A 20,026-nucleotide genomic window follows, 5' to 3' on the forward strand; every position below is an offset into this window, starting at 1 on the left:
TATCCATGGCGTCATAGGCACCCTTAATGAAGGGCTTGTTTCTGGTTTTGTTATAAGTTTCCTCCTTGAGGGGTTATAAGTCAGGAGTTAGAAATTTATTTGAGATTTCTGAGGGTTACAAATGTGAAAGGATGCAAATTTGGTGCTATTTTTCCTTAAGTCTTCAAGATTTAAAATACTTTACAATGTAGCTGAGTTTTAAAATGTTTAATAGGTGTTACCAAACTCTGAGGGGATAGTGTTTTTAATACCTTTCTGTATTTTCAAGGGGCAATAGTTATACAGGGATAATGGGTTTCCTTTATCTTTAGTATGTCAGTGCAGTCTAAAATACACATTAACAATGCTGCTTCGGGAATAATAGGAAGAGCACTGAGATTCCAATGATCTAAGTTCAAAGTCTGGTTTCATTCTACTTGCCGGTTGTTGGCCTTATGCAACTCATTTTAACCTTCTGTGCCTTATTTTTTCTTTTTATCTGTCAAGTGGGGTTAACAATACCTATCTATAAGGGTCTTTAACCATTCAGTGAAATAATGAAGTTCTAGAAGGGAAGCTTAAAGTGCTATGATAATGTTGATTTAAACTTTTTGACGAATATTATATAAATTCTATTTCTAAAGGCAGCAGTGTTGCATTTTAAGGGATGGCTTTGTACATATGTAATGCAATATATGTAAAAATGACTCTGTTTCTGCTGAGCATTCTGCTAAAGCATCATCAGTTATCATGGAAACATTAACCAAAACAAAGCTGGTATAGCAAAATTAGTATTAGACAAACTGAGTAATATTGTAATGATTTTTTTGGTGAATGTATATATGTCAGACTATTTTCTTATGTATAGAAAGAAATAAAACCAGAAATTCCAAAATCTCTAATTTCATTTCTTTGATTTTTCTAACATTTCTACTTCACAGAATATAAAGTTCAGATCCTTTTTACTAAAATCTTTACTTCAGCTTCAAGCTTTTCTTCACAATTCAAGGGCTACAGATAGAATGAGACTTAAACATTATTTAAGCAGAATTATTTAAAGGCCATATTAGTGTTACAAAATTGTAGATATCCTGAAATAAGTTGTCACCTTTCTACCTGCTCAAGCAGGTGCTATAAGTCAGTTATCAAAACAGAACACACATACACACACACACACACACACACACACACACACACACACACACACACAAACAGATAACCAAACAAAACAGAATGCTGGCCTAAAATATTCATCTGTTTTATGTAGGAACAAGAATGGTCATACCTAAGTGGGGCAGGGTAGTGTAATACATGGATTTAGTATTTAAGATTTGAAACATCATTGCTGTCCATGCAATTAAGAACACTTAATTAAACTTAATTATTCACTTTGAACATAGATAATTTTAGAAATAGGAAAGATACTGTTTCATAACTTTTAGGAATACAGTGATGTTTTTATTGATAGAAGAATGCATTATGCTTAGTTACAAAATGTCAAAGATTTTGCCACTTGTGAATTTGGGGTTGTTGCCCTTTGCCACCTTTTGGAATTTACTTTGATCGACTAGATTGTCACACTCTTTGAAAGACAATTGATTTGATATTGACACCTGTCATCATGCCTTCATTAGAGATAAACAATAAGTTATGTGAGTAGCACTGGTACATTCAGCCGTAACAAAATTAGCTGAACATTATGTATATTATAGAATGAAGTGATTTTGGGGAGGGAAGAAGTTGTCCAAACTGGATGCACTTTTGTGGAAAAGAACACTAATGACTGTGTATTAGTTTGGCATTCCTACCAAACCTGGGATTGTGTTTATCCAAGGGGCTGCTCTGAGATTCAGCAAAATGACTGAGAGTGGACTGGGCCAGGTGGGGCAGAGAGAGGTCAGGATTCTGCTGACCTGGCAGAACAGGGTTTCAGGTTATCACCTCCAAAATAACATTAAATCCCTTTCTATGCAATTATAACATCTTTCATTTTCCAGGAGACCCGTCTATAGAATCTAAGAGGCTTATTCTCTTTCATGGAAATACTGCAGTTAAGCTGCTTGAAATCTCAACAGATTAATATAAATGTTCAGATAAAAAGTTAGTATTTTAATGGTAGTTTTCAGACATAATTAGTAATGAAATTTAAGCAGGGCCTGGGAGAATAGAACTGTACAATCCTAGGGAAAAAAATCATATTCTTTTAGAGGTAGAAGGGTAGTCCTATTCCTCTGTGTAAAAGATGAGGTGGGTAAATGACTAGACCAAGATCTTTAACTTGGAGTATATGGAAGAGCTAGAACTAGAAGCAGGTCTCTGGTCTCTAGTTGAGTGCATATTCTAGTAGAGCTTGACTTTTTTTATATCTGGACAATAAAGTCAATATCATAGAATGATATTGGCCATATATTTTTTCTAGGCAATTAAGTGTTCACCCACTCTTATAGCATGAATAATAATAGCAGACATTTACAGAACTTACAACCTGCTAAGAAGGACCCTAATTGTTTTACTTACAGTCTCTCACTTAAATCTTCATAAGAGACTTATAAAGTGGGTACCATTGCTATTTTCATTTCATAACTGAAGAAGGAAACTGAAGCACAGGACATTGAGTAAATTCAGCAAGGAAACAGACCCATTAAGTGGTAAAGCTTGGGTTGGAACCCAGGCAGTCTGGGTACCAGAGCTTCTGCCCTTAACCACTGTGCTATGCAGCCTCCCAGGCATTTATTAGTTACATGCCTGTTTAGAAATAGCATGGATAAGTTCTCACTCTCTAGAAGAACCAGTTTCAAGAAAGAATAGAATATATGTGAACAGCAGACATAACCATTATATAAAATAAAGGGTTTGAAGAACTGGAGAATTTTACTTACAAAAGAAGAAACCATAGGAACAATGTGATAGCTATGGGGAAATGGGATTCTAACCATTTTCAATGACAACAGAGCAAAGCTAGGGCCAATGGGTGGGAATTATAAGGAGACAGGTTCTGGCTCAATAAAGCAGGGCAGCAATCAGAATAAGCAGCCTTGGTAGTGAGTCCCCTCTCTGTGTATACAGGCTGCATGTCTGGTTCCTCTTGCTATAGACAAGCTTGCTGCACTGGGATAGTACATCAGAGTACAGTTATGCTCAGTTAAGTGAGAGGTCAGGGGCGACATTAAATTTCATCAGAAACAATGTTGTAAAGAATGTAAGGGCCAGAGCTCTAGATGGATCTGGCATTGAATTCTGGCAGCAACATTTTAATAGGTGCATGAACTTAGTCAAATTATTTAACTAAGTACTATGAATCTAACTTTCCTGAATCCCCATTTCCTCATCTATAATTGAGAAATTGTATTAATCTCCTAGACTTGTGGTGAGGAGGAGTAAATCAGATCATTACATAAAATGCTTAGCACTGTGCCAGGCACATAGTAAGTGCTCAGAGTGAGAGATTCATTACATTTTTCAAAGATGAACTACAGTGCTAATTACTCTTTCATATGGAAAAGGAAGCTTGGCCTAGCAGGTAATAAGTGGTACGACTTCATGGCCACCAGTCTTTCACTGCCTTTGGATAAGGGGCCATGGACTCTGGAACGTGAAAAGTGCTCATAAAGGAAGCTTTGTAATACGACTTATTTTGAATGCAGTAGAGCAGCTTATGATTTAAAAGCATCCTGTGGTGAATGCTTTTATAATGTGAATAATCACCTCCTAATTTATCTCTTTGGTAAGTTCAGAATTTGGCTTATTGAGTCTTCTTAAAGCAAAGAGTACACCTGCACTCTTCTGCCCACAAGGTAGCAGGATTTTCATGCTGGGCTGACTTTCGGGGAAATAGGGGTGCCTCCAGGATTCAGAAAGGCATAGGCCGGGTAACTGCTAAAACATACTGAGGGTGCTGTAGTCAGGGAGAACATTAATTGTACTTTATGATGCATACATTTTTAATGAGCATGCAAGCTCATATAGGTCAGCTGACCACTGGACTGTTGCACATAGGGATGTTGCCTAAATTGAAGAGTTGGGTACTTAAAAATAATTTCCCCCATACTCTTTTTCTTCCTCTGAAATTTCAGTGGAAGTCAACATGAAATTACGATATGATACATAGACCTTTGGGAAAAACTAAACAGCATTGGCAGACTGTGCAATAGAAAGATCACCGGGTTAGGCTCTCTGAGTAAGACCTGCCATGTACTAACTGCATGGCGTGGGATAGGATGCCACTTATTTGTCCTGTGTCTTAGTGTCCTAGCTGTAAAATAATCAGGTTAGACTTAGATCTGCTGTGTAACATCTAACTAAACATTTTAGTGCATCTGATTCATAAAATGAGGTGGAACTATTTTGTTTCTTTCCAATAGAAAGACTAGAATAGGAAATCATAGAAAGAACACTTATGAATAGTTAAGAGGTTTTCTTATTGCCAATCAGCAATACTTGTCACTCTGCCTCAGCTTGAACCCTCTTTTGCAGATGTGAAGATTTATAAGACATTTTATTTTGCTATGATATAGAAATGAATACGAACGTGGGCAAACTCAAACCAAATAAGTCTTTTCTCCCATCAGCCAGCAAACATTGACCTGTGTTTGGAGAAACTTGAATGTATTTGAGAGAAAATGACCTCACTCACAAATTAATTACATCTAGGGTTAAAATAATTATGTCTTTTCATTAATTCCCTTTATTTTCACAGTATTCATGGAATTTTGCCAATTCTTTATAGAGTGCTTTAAACTCATTTATAACTAACTTGGATGAAGCATACTTTGAATATATACTGGGGACTCTATCCTCTGCAAGTTGAGTGGAGGAATACCATGCATCAGATGGTCATGCTTAAACTATCTGGTGCTTCTCAAAGAGGGCCCCTTAAAAGCTCAGAATCCACTTGGAATTTTCCTAACTTTTTATGCTGGTTGCAATCCATGCAGAATGTTGAAAGGAGCCAGAATTCATAAATGGCACTGACTTATCTTTCATCAAATGAGAATTTAAAGCACATTTCTATATAGATTCATGCATTAAAAAGGGCTACTATTCAGCCCTGAATTTCTTATTTGTCAGAAGCTTCAAGCCAATTTTTGAGAGATACTGTTAAGCTTAATTCAATTAAAGAATAATGAGACTTCAAATATAACCAGATTGAAAATGCAGACAAAGCCTTAGTAGTCCATAATCATCTTCGGAATGATCTAAAGATGCTAAAATCACCAAGATTGTAAGCATGTGTGATGAGAGGTCATCATGATGCTGGGCATAATGGCCAGTGACCATCAGTGGTTCAGAACTCTTTACGTTCCAAAGGTGAAGAAGAATTTTACTTAGACTTCCATTTTGATTCTTAAGAGGAATATTGCCATGTATGGCTATAGGCCATTGCCAACTTTTTAATGTGTAGGCAAAAAACCTGCTCAGTCTTCCTAATAAATAAGAAATAAACATTAAAAGTTAATCACAGAAAACAATTTCCATGTTCCATTTTCTCTTAAGAATGTAGCAGAAACAGGAAGCATGTAGAAAGAAGCTATCATCAGGAATAATTAGAATAAGTCATTTAATATAAATTCAAGAAAGGTGAAAACTATAGTTATAGAAAATTGTCTAACATATGGGGTAGAGATTAAGATTTAATTATATGACATCTGATCAGGAATATACTACAGAAATTTCTGTGTGCAGTCAAAGATACAGACATTTATTGAGTACTTATTCAATGTTCAATATTTAATGTTGTGATTAATATAGATAATAAATACATAAATAGTTGCCTCAGATTGATTCTATTTGACAGTAAGATTACATCTACAGGTCCTATATAATAATGAAAATCCTTTCAGTAGATATATAAATTATCAACCAATTACAAGATCAAAATCGTGTTTGCGAAAATACATTTGCAAAAATAGCTTCATCAGTTAACCCCATTTAAGCTCATTTTGATTTCTCAGGAAGTTTCTGTAGTTACGTAATTAGAATGCAGATTTTTGAAGACCTCTGAGATCTCTTGTGGGTCTTACATTTGTGAAGCCTACAAGTTTAATACCAGTAGAAACAGTCAATTTCAAAGGAAAATAAGAACCAGGCTTGAGATTTGCTTGAGATATCCTTACATCTATATTGAAGTATTGGATATGGGTTCCATGATGGAGTTCAACTTATGCTAAGGCAGAACATTTTCTAAGCAATACTTGGTTTTCTTATTGGAGAACTGACAACTCATAAAAGCCCAAGAGCACCCTCTAGTGAAATTTCTGGAGTAGACCTAAGGGGTTTGCTCTTGACCTCAGCTCTCCTTTAAAATGACCTTTGATCACCCACAATATAGAAACTGGATTTCTACTATCTGATTTTATCTTCAAACAACTTCAAACAATTTCCATATTACAACAAAAGAGGTATGCTTGTCAAGTACTTCTAGTGGTAGAAATGCTTAAACGCTAGAACCTAATATTCGATGTTCCCATGATTTTTTTGATTTTACTTACAATACCAGCCTGATGCTCATGACTTCTCTTATAGTCATATGTTAAAATAGTTTCTGGAACAAATACAACTAAATGAATAGTGGGAAGCATGAAAAATGGTACTGAATGATAATACTCCTGCCCCTACCTCCACCTGTCTTATGCTTGCCACTCTTGGTTCGGATACACTATATCCAGGAACTTCTTTAGTACTTGGCATATTAGAGGTCAAGGGGAGCAGGCTGAGATAGTAAGTAGAGGTCAAAAATTATAGGAGAGGTCAAGAAGATTAAGTCCAAGTATTCATGCACTTCTGAGTTTTTATATTATCTGATTACTGCCAAGATATATTTTTGCTTAAATCTTGAGCAGGAATGAAAATGACATACCCCACAATGCTCAGGATAGCACCTTATTATATCAGAGCTGCAGTTAGAGAGATGATTACAAAGCAGGCCCAATCTTTGCTGTAAATTAGTTAAAGCTGTGAATATAATACAACTCATTTACATTAATAACTGTTATGTAATAAATGAAACAAAGCAAATCACTACTTGGTTTTGTAGATAGCATGCTATAGAATGCTATTGTTGGAAAGAAACTTTGAGATCAGAATCTCCCCATATTAGGAAAAAAAAAGCAAAACCAAATGGATGCACTTAAATGTTAAGTAACTTGCCCAAAATTATACAATCTGATAGTGGCAGCTTCAGGACTAAAATATAGGTCCCTTGTGCCCATTCTAGTGTTCATTATGCTGTAAGAATCCACTTATTAAAGAGCTTACAATGTAATTTCAAACCATTTCATTCTCATTGGTTATTGGTTTTTATGACTCTAATAATTTATAGATATGTCTGCACACTGATAGTGAGAAAAAGTGTGTTCCTTCTAATTTCATCCTTTTTCTATCTCTATGTATGGAAGAATAAGTTACTCTTTCGGTTACTATTGGGAAGAATACAAAAACATAATCATTAGATATGACTGATATTATTCTTGAAACATGGTGCCATGCTGTGTTAACTTTGCACAGTGAAAAGAAAAAAATGGCGGGGGGCGGGGACCTGGGTGGCTCAGTCGGTTAAGCATCTGCCTTCGGCTCAGGTCATGATCCCAGGGTACCAGGATCAAGTCCCACATCAGGCTCTCTGCTCAGTGGGAAGCCTGCTTCTCCCTCTCCCTCTGCCTGCCACTCTGCCTGCTTGTGATCTCTTTCTCTCTGTCAAATAAATAAATAAAATCTTTACAAAAATTAAAAAAAAAATAAAAAAATGGGGGACCTATAAGTCAGTTTGATAGTCTAGCATTACTGATAACCACCTCCATGATTCTGTGTTCTAATAGTACTTACTCCCTAGTGTTGATGGAAGGATTGCATGAGTGAATGCAAATAAAGCATGTGAAATATAGTTGTTATTAATTCAATGCAGTATCTGTATTAAATGTTAATATCTATTTTTTAAAAAGAATAAAAATAAGAATACCACATTCTTAGGATTTTCCAGTTGAAGTCAGAGCTAGGATCTCTGTTAAATACTTTTTAGGATTATAGTCTGATTTCTTGAAAATAAAAACAAAAAAATTCGAAGATCTCTGCAGGTTATTGTTTTTAATTGAGAATGATTGTATAAGAAATTGCCATTTGTCAAGGCATATCACATATTATCTTGGTGGAAGTTTATACTTTTCTCATTTCTCAATTAATTATTATATTTTTAATCTTGGCTTTAACTTTCATCTTACCACACATGACCTTAATATTCAACCTTTCATTCACATTGTTGATGTTGTTTAGTAGATGAGGTGGCTGTGTATGGTAACTCAAGGCACAATTACGTAACTTTAATTTTGCTATAAAGTTAATAATTTAGGGGCGCCTGGGTGGCTGAGTCGTTGAGCGTCTGCCTTTGGCTCAGGGCGTGATCCTGGATCCCTGGGATCAAGCCCCGCATCAGGCTCCTCCACTGGGAGCCTGCCTCTTCCTCTCCCACTCCCCTGCTTGTGTTCCCTCTCTCGCTGGCTGTTTCTCTCTGTCAAATAAATAAATAAATAAATAAAATCTTTAAAAAAAAGTTAATAATTTAATAAAGTTTTGTTCCTTGCTCTTTGCCTACTTTGCTACTTCTCAACACTCAGTGTTGGTATTTAGAATCATAAAATCAGCATGTATTAGAATGGGAAGAGATCATAGAGATCAACAGCTCTGATTCCTTCATTGGACAGATGAAGAAACTGACACCCTAACAGCAAAGATGACTGCTGGGGTTTTATTCTACATACTGACTATTTTAGTTCTAAAAGATCATAGTTTCTTATTTTTCTAAAAAAAAAATTGGATCTGTTCAATTGATTGTTTAATTTTACATTGATACTCTGAATCAATGGATTGACAATATAAATCAGTGTTATCTGTGAATAGATCATACACAGTATTTTAAGCCTATCTATTCAAGTAGGACAGTAGGCCACATATGCTTGTCAATTTTGTAATTCCTGTCACTTTACAATGATGTTAAAGCCCATACTGAAACTCTTAAGTGATTATCTTTAAGAATTCTTCTCCAGCCATGCAACTAAACAGTCTGCGTAATGAGACTACATAGTCTCTGCATGGTCTACTAAATACTTCTAGGAAGTGGAACCCCCTTCTGGAGTTATGAGAGAAATATCACTTCTAAAATGCCTTTAAAAGTGCTCCAGCATAAACATTACATTGGAACATTTCATTAGCTTTTTGAGAACAATAAAGAAATGTGGAGCATAATAGGCTAATATGTTTAAGTGGCCTTGGTAGAACCCTACTTAACTCAGTGGGATTTTCTGCAGCATGCAGAGGTGGAAAACCATTCCCTACATATTTATTGTGTAGGACTGCCTCCTTCTTTATTGCATGCAGTTTATATCAAAGGGAAGTGACTTTACCTGTAATTCTAAAATGAAGAAAGTCTCAAAATACAAGTTTTAGGAAAATCAATATTTAGATATGATGATGGACAACCAGCAGCGCTCGTTTTTGGCACTGGGGCTATCTGTCAATAAGGATGGAAGAGGGGCCAAATTCAATCTCATTATTTCCTAGCCGCATAAGACTTAAGTAGCCATCAGGGTATTAAGATGTGTGAAGTCTCTAAATTTCTAAAGAAAAAGGCAAGATGTAAGCCAAACCTTATTGGTCACAAATTGCAAAAACCAGTTAAATTAATAAAAATGTTCAGTTACCTAAGTCAGCAGTAAAACTTTTCTGCACAATATTTTGAATTAAGTAAAATGATAAGTTAATGAAAAAATGTAAAATGGTAATTTTTATGGTTTTATTAAAATTCCAAGTGACTGCACTGAATATATTGCTGGACTTGCAGTATGATCCTTTCCAATACTCTTTATTTCTCTGAGCTTCTATTTTCTCTGTCATAAATTGGGACTCATTAGTCTTAGGAACACTGTGATCATTGTGATTTTCTTGAGCTGGTAGGGAAAAAAATGGATATAAATTAAGCCCACAATTATAATATTTTCAGTAAGTTCAAATAGACATACATGATGACAAATTAAAAGTTTCCCTATAGGTGTTGATTTCCTTTGTGTAGACAACTTGTCACCAAAATTTATTGAAAAGTAAGAATTCCTATTTGTGTGGCATTGAATTAATGATACAAAAAAAGCCTCTTGACTGACAGCTCTAGTGGCTGAAGTGGCATATTTAAACCATTATGTTTGTTTGTTTCACTTACTGTCAAACTCTGTCTTAGAAATACTATCAACTGGTTATAATGATAGATGGAATCTGTCTTTCAGTTCCAGGATATGTTTTGTATCAAAGTTTTCTTCATTGGTTTTTGGAATCTATAGGCAAAATAATACATAAACACAAATGTAAATCCCAGCTGTAATTGTTTCTCAGCATTTGGGGACATCATAAATCCCTTAAGATTTATACTCGTATTGTAAATATTACTAGAACCATTCAGTAGGAGGATGAAAACTCTAAAGAAAACTTGAAAAATAATGCATATGCTTCTTCTTACTATGAGGAGCGTTTCCTAGCTACCCTATTTACCCCAGTGGAATTTTACAAAAATGTTCCTGGCTCTCAAAGTTAATCTAACAAAGAATCAAGTAGGTTTAATTTAAAATTCACCCCTAAATATGTTTGCTGGTTTTGAAATTCTGATTTTGTGCTTATGTAATACAAAAGAACTTTGGTTTTAAAACAAAAATTGGCAAAAAAAAAAATAGTAGTGTATTATTATGTGTTCTGATCACGTATGGTGTTTTGAAAAAAAGGATTCAAAATTGACAAAATTATTTCATTGGCATTGCAGTTCAAATGCATGGCTTTTCCTTCCTACAAGTTGCATAAAGTAAAAATAAAATCAGCAAATGTTTCTTAAATGGGTAGTACATAAACTTAACTGATTTTTGTAATATGTAATCTAACAACTGCACTACAGACAAATTTTAATTCTGTGTTTTTGTATCCTTTGCCTTACAGAATTTACTACGTTGTAGTTTATGGTCAAGTTTGTAATGTGTTTTAGCCTCAAATTTAAAGTGTCTGGGAGTCTCAAAAAAGTTTCCCCCGGTGATATGGATACTGCTCAGATTCTGGTATCTATGGCCCAGCTTTCTTTGGTTTTTCTTGTAAGTGCTTTTTTGGGTAAAATATATAAACTTAGAAAGAGAAGTTTCCTTGGCTCATATTACGCTCAAGAGACAATGATGATACTGAAGTCCTTTTCATAATCAGGGCCTTTGTAGAGATTGTCCAGGTAGTCTTAGCCAAAATATCCCTCTCATTGTACTCTACTCCAGGGCAACATGTGGCGTGCCAGCTGGATGCCCTCCCTACATGCCTCAGGTGGCCACATTTCAATGGTGTCTATAGAGCACAGGCCAAATTCTCATTCTCTGTGTTAATCAGTGGGAGAATTCCCATAGAAAATGGGATGGGAGCATATTTTAGGAAAATTCAAAGAGATTATCCAGATGATTAGGCCAGGACATTATAAACTCGGGTTTTATGTAAATTTCTATAGCATTATCTTATTTGACCAAAGAATGCTAGAAAATTTGGATATATTTAGAAATTAAAAATAATCATGCTTTTTATTCCACTGTGCTTTCTCCAAAGAGAATCCTACAGAAATTTTCTTTAGATACAATAGAAGCTCATCTTGATTCATAACATCAAAGACAACTGATGTACCTAGTAATATAATTTGATTGAACTTTTTCCCATGATCTTGAAAGGATCTGAATTCTACTTGTAGAAGTCTCATTATACCTCTCTTTTCAATTAAATTCTAATCAATTCTACAAACGTTTAGTAAGTGCTTACTATGTACAAAGCACTGAGATAGATGCTCTGAGTAATTCTGTGTATGATGCTTTATGATGTGTAACATATTTTCACATTCATTATCTTATTTGTGTGGTAAAGATTTACCTTATAATTATTACTTATTTAAATTGCCTAGGTGATGCTGTATTTTGCATTTGGGGTACAGTTTTGTTTTTGGTGAGTCCAGAGACGAGTCTAGAAATACATTTAGTTTCCCTTGAATGAATGATAAAGGCATATCATTGTATCATTATATTAAGTTGAATTGGGTTGGAAACAGCGGTATTTCCTGAGATTTTCTGTTGGTTTTGTATGTCACTAGGCTCAGTCTAAAGTGCATTTTTAATAACCTAATTGAAAAGATTTGTCAACATGTTCACAAAAATAATTTTTTTACAACTTTAAGGCAATATTGATTTATTACGTTTCATATAATGTCTTTTTTAAGATAAAAAAAATTTGATTTCTCCAGAAGCTGCTCTTATTTAAAATTATGTCAAATTCTGCTGTTCAACCATGAAGACTGTAAGTACTATACAACTTCTGGAGAATAGGTCTGAAAGCTATTATTCTCCATTTAGCATGTGCACTATTCTCTAATATTGTTGCATCTAATGCCTATTGAAATGTTCTATTTCTCTATTAATAGTACATTATAAAATCTTATTTCTACATATTTCTGAGATTTTTTCAAGTCATTTTCTCAAACCTACTTTGTAAATACTTTAAAACAACCTCAGTTTTATTTTTATTTATATTATTTCTCTTACCCATAGTGTTGAAATGGAATTTATCATTTAGCATTTTTAATATTTCCAAAAAATTTAAAGGGAAATCATCTTCATTTTAAGCACTGAACATATCATTCTTTTCACAAACCCAAAACTCAAAAACTGATAGGAACATCTTTATTTGCTTTCTTTCTGATATCAAATGTGCAAAAAGGCACTCTCCAGGTAACCTTCAGCTATGTCACCCTGGGTGTTTGGCCAGAGGGCAGTCATGTTGACCCCATCTGCAAAGGCTGGCTAAACTAGAATCTTGGACTATTAGAATCCCATTCATCAAGGTCCACATAAAGTAAGGTAGGTGGGAAGCAGGAGCACAGATGGTAGGGTCGGCAGCAAGGAACTTGCTTGTTGACATTGATATAGACCCTTCTTCTTGCCAGAGTGACTCCGTGGACTTGTTTTGGCATGGAAGACTAGGCCAAAGCTATCATCTTAATAGAAGGTGAGCTGCAGGCAAACTGGAGAGATCCATGCACAGTAGGTGTTTAAGGTTGGCTTAGATTTTGTCTATCAGCTTGACTGTCATACATACTTGATTGATGTGCAGTGGGGCTTGAAAGTGCTGCATTGATGTTGAGGACTGTGTCATAAGGTTCCTGATATGGTGCACATGTCTGAATGGAGTTGGACATTGACTATCCTTGCCTATGCCAAGCAACACCAGACTTGAGTGCATTATTCTGCAGTTGAGTAGCAGATGGTGAGTGCAGACGTTTGGAGGGGGTGTGCCTTCAAACACAATATGGAGCCAGCAAACTTACTTAGAAGGTTATTGCATGTCTTGACTTTGGCAGCTATTTTTTAAGCACTGATGAAAAATCCAAGTCCCATCCATTGTTACTCTCAGAATATTCAGCATGGTTGGTGTTCCAGGCAAAGGAGATGTGAAAATCAAATGCACTATTCACTGTGTTGGTCACAGTTGGTTGAAGGTGACTCCTTGGTGTTGGCTAAATGGGCTAAATAAACATTCTCAGACTGAATATTACTAAACTTGGTCCCAAAATAGTTATTAACAAAATAAGTAAACTTCATCTAGAAGTGGTGAGAGAAAGTACCATCAAAGCACTGGAAGAACACTGAGGTCAAATATGGTACTTAAGGGTGACTTTATTTTCTTTGGTTTTTAATTCAGGGAAAGTATTATGTTCTTTGGAAATAAAAATAAGAAAGTCAAATATCTCAATAGAGATTATGGAGATCCACAGATGAATGAGCAAAGTAATTCCATATGTATAGGAAAAGTGGTTTTTATTGGTGTTTGATTTTTTCCCCCTGAGTGGGTTCTGACTGAACACATATAAATTCATTTTAGGTGTAAAATAAAGGGTGGGTTTTTTTTTTTTTTCAGATTAAAAGGTAAAGTATGCTCCTTAAAATTTTTTGTACATTTCTAAGTGGATGTGTATCTATTTTTAAGTAAGAATTTGGATCATATAGTCTATATTCTGCTTTCTTCAATTAGCATTAATTTTATTATTAGTTCTCAGTCTTAAAATACTCATTTTTAATGGTTGCATAATATTATACCTTATTTATGTACCAAAAAATTTTAAACTTCTCCATATTTGATATGTAGGTCATTTTCCACTGGTATTCTTACTGCTCTAAGGACCATTCTTATATATACACTTTTATCTTGGATTATGTTTTCAGCATGTTTTTTAAAAGGTTGATTTCTGGGTTAGAGGATGTAAACTTCTCAAGGTTCTCTTGTCAGCTCCTCCCAAATTGTATGTGAGAGTGCTTTTCTAAGTACACTCTAACCTGCTTTAAATAGTATTATCTTATAAATATTTGGTAATTTAGCAGGCAACAAAAACCTGGCTTATTTTATTTTAATTTGCATCAGTTTGATTAATACGGAGCTGGAATGTCTTTCATGTGCTTATTTGTCATTGTTTTCTTCTTTCTATAAATTGTTTGCTCATGTTCTTTACTCATGTTGTCTTGATGACTTGCAAGATTTTTGAAATGTTAAATCACTACTTTTGTCAAACCTGAGACAGTTCTCCCAGTTTTCATAAGCCATTAAATTGTTTTTGTTGTTTTTGATGTGAGAAAGTGTTAAGTATTTTTTTTTAAGATTTATTTATTTATTTGAAAGAGAGAGAGAGAGAGAGCGTGCATGCTAGTGCACAGCAGGGAGGGGCAGAGGGAGAGGGAGAGAGAGTCCTAAGCAGACTCCGCGCTGAGTGGGGAGCCTGACACTGGGCTCTATCTCATGACCTTGGGATCACGAGCCTGAGATCACCACCGGAGCCCAAACCAAAAATCAGATGATCAACAGACTGTGCCACCCCGGCACCCTGAAAATGTTAAATATTTGTACAGTCAATTCTATTGTATTTTTTTCCCCTATGACTATGGCCTTTCTTTTATCTTCTTTTTTTATCAGCTTGAAGTTAGATAAAAATACGCCATTTTTCTAGTATCATCATGGCTTTATTTTGTATTTTTAACTCTATTCCTTCCAGAATTTATTTTAGCCTAAGGTATGTGATAAGCATCTTGATTTTGCTCCCAATAGTTAATCAGTTGTCCCAACACCTTTTCCCTATTGGTGCCATCTTTATTGCTTACTAATTTTTGTCAACATTAAGATCTATTTTTGAATTATCTGTTCTTTCACTGATTCCATACAGTTTCCATTAGAGCTTCACAGTAAGTTTACACATCCACTAAGTCAATCCTTCCTTATTTTTCTTTTTTCAAAAATACATTTGCTGTTGTCACCTACTTATTCTTCAAGATTAATTTACCTCATTCATTCATAAAAATGTTCCATTGGAATTTTTATTGGAATTTTATTAAACCTATAAATTAGTATTAGTATCTTTGTGATATTCAGTTTTCACATTCAGAAACATCATAGTTTCTATTTATGTAATGTTTTATACACAAATAAATTATGTCTTTCTATTCATGTAGGTCCCCAAATTCTTTATTATATGTATTTTTTTCTTTATTATTTTTAAGTATAGGCATGCTGTGTTCTTGTTATCGTCCTTAATTGTGAATATTCCGTTTTCTAATTGTTTGGTAGAAAAGCCATATCTTCTTTATAATAGTTTTGTTATGATTTGATTTACATAAATTTTAAAATGATTACCACAATAGGTTCAGCTGACATCCATCTTTTCATAGACACAGTAAAAAGAAAAGAAAGAAAATGCAAAAAAACATTTCTTTGTGATGAAAATTCTTAGGATTTATTCTCTTAACAACATTCCTATACATCATATAACAGTGTATGATATTTATTATTTAACTACTTTATTCAACTTTCTTAATAATTTTAGTAATTTTTTAGAAGTTCTCTCAAGTTTTTAAGGTTATTAAATTATCTGCAAACAATGATGACTTTATCTTCTTTTTTTCCTTCTTATTTCTGTTTAATGTCCTACTTCATTGACTAGAATTTCCAAATAGCTAAGTAACCATGAAGATAGGAAGTATCCTTGTTCTTGATTGTGTGGTAATGTCTCTAGTTTTTTTTTTTTTTCACAGTTTTAAGGTGTGTGTTTGTTGTTGATTTAAGACAGATATTCTTTGTCATATTGGGTTAGAATACTACTTCTAACCCTTTCTTTGTTTATTAAGAATGAGTGTTGAAGTACATTACATGCCTTTTTGGATAAATATTTTTAAACTCTAACTGATGGACATAGACTTTTGTTGTGATGTCTTTTTCAATTCAGATCAGTTCTAACACACATTTATACAGTACTTACTATGTGCCAGAAATTGTTTGCTGGGCATTGGAATTCAGATGCATATTCCCTTTCTTTAAAAATATAGGATTATTCAGAGCATGATAATTCAGCAAGGGATGTATAGTAATTGATTTCCCATTATTAAATTGCCCTTGCATTACTCAAAAAACATCATATTTAGTATTTTATGAAGAACACTTTGAAGGCTTTTATAACCTAATTGTATACCATGTCAAAATGTGGATTTTAAAAATTGCTAAAAGTAAAATTATTATTTACAATCAAACTTATGGGTTTTTATATCTGAAGTAATAGTGTTCAGATTCTAATGAAGAACATCTGTAAAGCTTGATAATGTCTCGGGAAATTCATAGTTCTCTATAATATAGATTGTTTACATTCTATATAATCAGGAAATTGGAATTTCCAAACATAATTTATCACTTCGTATAGCGTATGACAGAAATGATATGAGATATTGGGACCCATCACTTTCATGATGCCAACATTGCGTTTTCATTTCTCTGGGAGTCTCCTGCATTATCTGTGGGATTTAAGTATGCATTTACATTGATTTATTTTCAATTGAAGGGGTTTTTTTTTGTATTAATTTTATTGCTTCAATGTAGTTTAGCATAATCTGTCTAGATTTTCCCATCTAGTATTATAATTTATTTTATTTTTCAGAATTCTTTATTTTGTTCTTTTATACAATATGCATGAAGATGTGATATTTAAAACTATACCCTTTGACCTGATTATATTTCACTCAAATCAAAACAGCCAATATTGATCAAGAATCAATTTTCTAGTTAGCATCATGCTAGTTGTTATGAATTATAGTACAGAAAAACATAAATCACATACTGTCAGAGAACTTACTTTCTAGTTGGTACATAAGATACAAACAAGGAAAAAATGCAAAAACAACACATCCTCATGAAATATTTATTTTTATAGTGGCTAATATAAATACAGCCATATTCTTGTTTTATGTTTAAGCAAATGTATTAGAATTCACAGCATACCTTTTGTATATTGACCTCACCCTGGCTTCTTCATGCTTGTCCTATACTATTGTACCTTTACAATTATTTCTTCACTTGCTGCTTAAAAATTGTATTTACTTTTGCAAGATTTTTAAAATTCTCTTTGGAACAACACCAGATAGACAAATGTCATGCACATTAATTTCTGAAATATTACCGGTGATAACTTGTCGCACACAAAGGTGACCCTGCTCAGCATTTGGAAATAGGAGTAGAACAGGCTACTATAATTGTAGACTGAAAATCATTGCTTTCTGAATTTCTTATTTCATTAAAAAACTTGCCCTGATTTTTAGAACCATTCACAAAAGAATTAACATGTAAAGTAGGAGAAATCTAAACGCTAACATGAAGTTAGCATCTCTACTAAATGGGAATTTTAGCAGTAATCTTTGGTATTTTAAGGAAGATTAGAGTCCTATCCTTTGGGCTTTGATGAGTTTTTTATATCATGGGAACATCTATTTTAAATTTTGTCATTTGATCTATGTTCAAGTTATAACCTTAAAATTTTATCATATTTGGAAAATTTATATCTGCCTCAATTTTTAATGCCAGCGTTGCATAATGTTTGTCACAGACCACAATACCCATCCCTGTGGAACTGTTATTCTATCTTAATTCAAAAGTAATACTATTGATTAAGTAATACAGCTTCCAAACTTCAAGGCATTTTTTCAGCCACCATTCTCCCTAACCTCACTTTGAGCTTCCTGTGTGGTATCATTCATCTGAGGTCTTATTAAAATGTAAATAAATTACACCCAGCACACTTCCTCTATTTGCCCAGCTTGTTACTATATTGAAACAACTGTCTTAATGAAACACATATTGATGTATTGTGTATTTCCATGCTAAACCAAAGTGAGAAGGAAGTTATGTGAATATATAATAGAACCCACTTCATAACAGTTTTTGTTAAAGCATTTTATGAATTGGAGATAATCTGCGCCATGGGAGATGATGTAATTCTACATGACAGAGCTCACAGAAAGAGGATAGCTCCAAAGATAGAATTGGAATAGACTTTTGAGATATATGCTTTTGGGCTTTTATAGTGCTTTGCCTTTATAAGCATAGCTAACTTTCAGTTTTCCATATTAATATTATAGTATTGTGGTAAATATAGTAAAAATAAAAATAAACAACTTTGTTATCTAAAGTAGTTTCTCTTTGGCCTCCGTATACAATATTTGACTTTAATGTTTTTTTATTATGTTAGTCACCATACAGTACATCCCTGGTTTCTGATGTAAAGTTCGATGATTCATTAGTTGTGTATAACATCCAGTGCACCACACAATACGTGCCCTCCTTACTACCCATCACCTGACTTTTTGACATCAAATTTACCATTTTATTTTTGTTTTCCATGGATTAAGGAAGCTATTTCTAACATCCACATTATGGAGTGGAAATGGTCTAACACTTGTGTAGTGTCGTACTTCGTTATATATAACATAATCTTCATAGGGCATGATTTGATAAAACCTAACTCATGTAATGATGAGCAATAAGAATGAATAATAATAAGCATGAATAATAACCAGTAGCAGACCTATGAAATACAATGGTACTTTGTTAATTGCTAAATTAGTTTGTAGAAAATAACTGTTATTGCTTGAGTATATCCCAAATAGTGGGAATAGGAGGCAACTGAGTGATGTGCAGGAGAAAAAGAAGAAGCCAAACTGGGATTAAAATTTGTCACGTTTGAATGAAGTGCTGACATGCCAGTAGTAATTGATTATCTCTGTGATCAGACTTTCTGGTGTTTGTAGCTTTTTTCTTATACTTTCCTGTATTTTCCTTTTTTTTTCCTATTTCCAATGGGCATGTGTTAATTTTGTAGTCAGAAAAAGTTAATGTAAAAATGTGTTATGTATTATGTGTTATCCCCATTTGCAAATAATTCATTGAGTGAACTGTATAAAGTCTCCCAGGGAGAGTGGAAGCCACAAGCTAAATTTAAAGGCAAAGTATTCTATTACACAAATAACCCATTGTCTTAGAACTTATTAAATTTTTGTTATCACTTTCTTGTTGTTTGAAAATTTAAAACTGGAGACAACTTAATTAAGGAAATAGTAATAATAGGAGTAACATGTTCCACACCCACTTTTTGACTCCACCTAGGAAGAAAAACTTCACTAAGTTGAAAATATGATCTGATATATGTTGTTTTCAGCTATGGAGAAAGACAGTGTTAAAAGTATCCTTTTTCTCCTGCTCCGTTTCAAAGTCAGTCTCCCTGAGGAGAACTGTATATATAATTAACATCTTGTTTAGCCCAAGTCATGGAGACTCAAGTTCATGTGGTAAGGGCATTACTAGGAGGCTTACCTGAATATTTATGTAACATGTAGCAGTTAGAGAGCCCCTAAATATTAATGGAATTAATTACATTTTGTTAGAAATACTATAGAAATATGTTATACTGGGCCTCTTACTTTCATAGAGGGTTAGTACAACTTAGAAAAATGTGACCTCTTTCAGCACCTTTGTGCAAATTATAAAAATAATTTGCTCCAACTGGTGTAGCTTGGGCCAGGGAGCATAGCTTCTAGAGTGGAGCACACCCATAGATTGGGTGCCCTTGTACAAGGCATAACCTGCACACTCAACCATAGCTGCCATATGTTATATGTTTTATTAAGTATTTGAAAATAGTTGCTCCATA

The 20,026-nt window shown here is 33.9% G+C and overlaps 1 protein-coding gene across 28 annotated transcripts in view; it reads left to right on the top strand.

Moving 5' to 3' along the window:
- ZBTB20 (zinc finger and BTB domain containing 20) overlaps positions 1-20,026 on the top strand; it is a 771,855-nt gene that overhangs the window by 263,876 nt on the left and 487,953 nt on the right. For 2 of the 28 annotated variants that reach the window (XM_087861259.1, XM_087861251.1), the window contains one exon: positions 12,962-13,023. The exons of the other annotated variants lie outside the window; for them this stretch is intronic. The gene's annotated coding sequence lies outside the window, so the exon portion shown is untranslated. The remainder of the gene's footprint in view (positions 1-12,961; positions 13,024-20,026) is intronic. 28 annotated transcript variants of the gene reach the window in all.

Source organism: Ursus americanus, chromosome 4 (genome assembly GCF_024610735.1).
Source record: "Ursus americanus isolate L20-20 chromosome 4, mUrsAme1.1.p, whole genome shotgun sequence".
In the NCBI taxonomy this organism is placed as follows: domain Eukaryota; kingdom Metazoa; phylum Chordata; class Mammalia; order Carnivora; family Ursidae; genus Ursus; species Ursus americanus.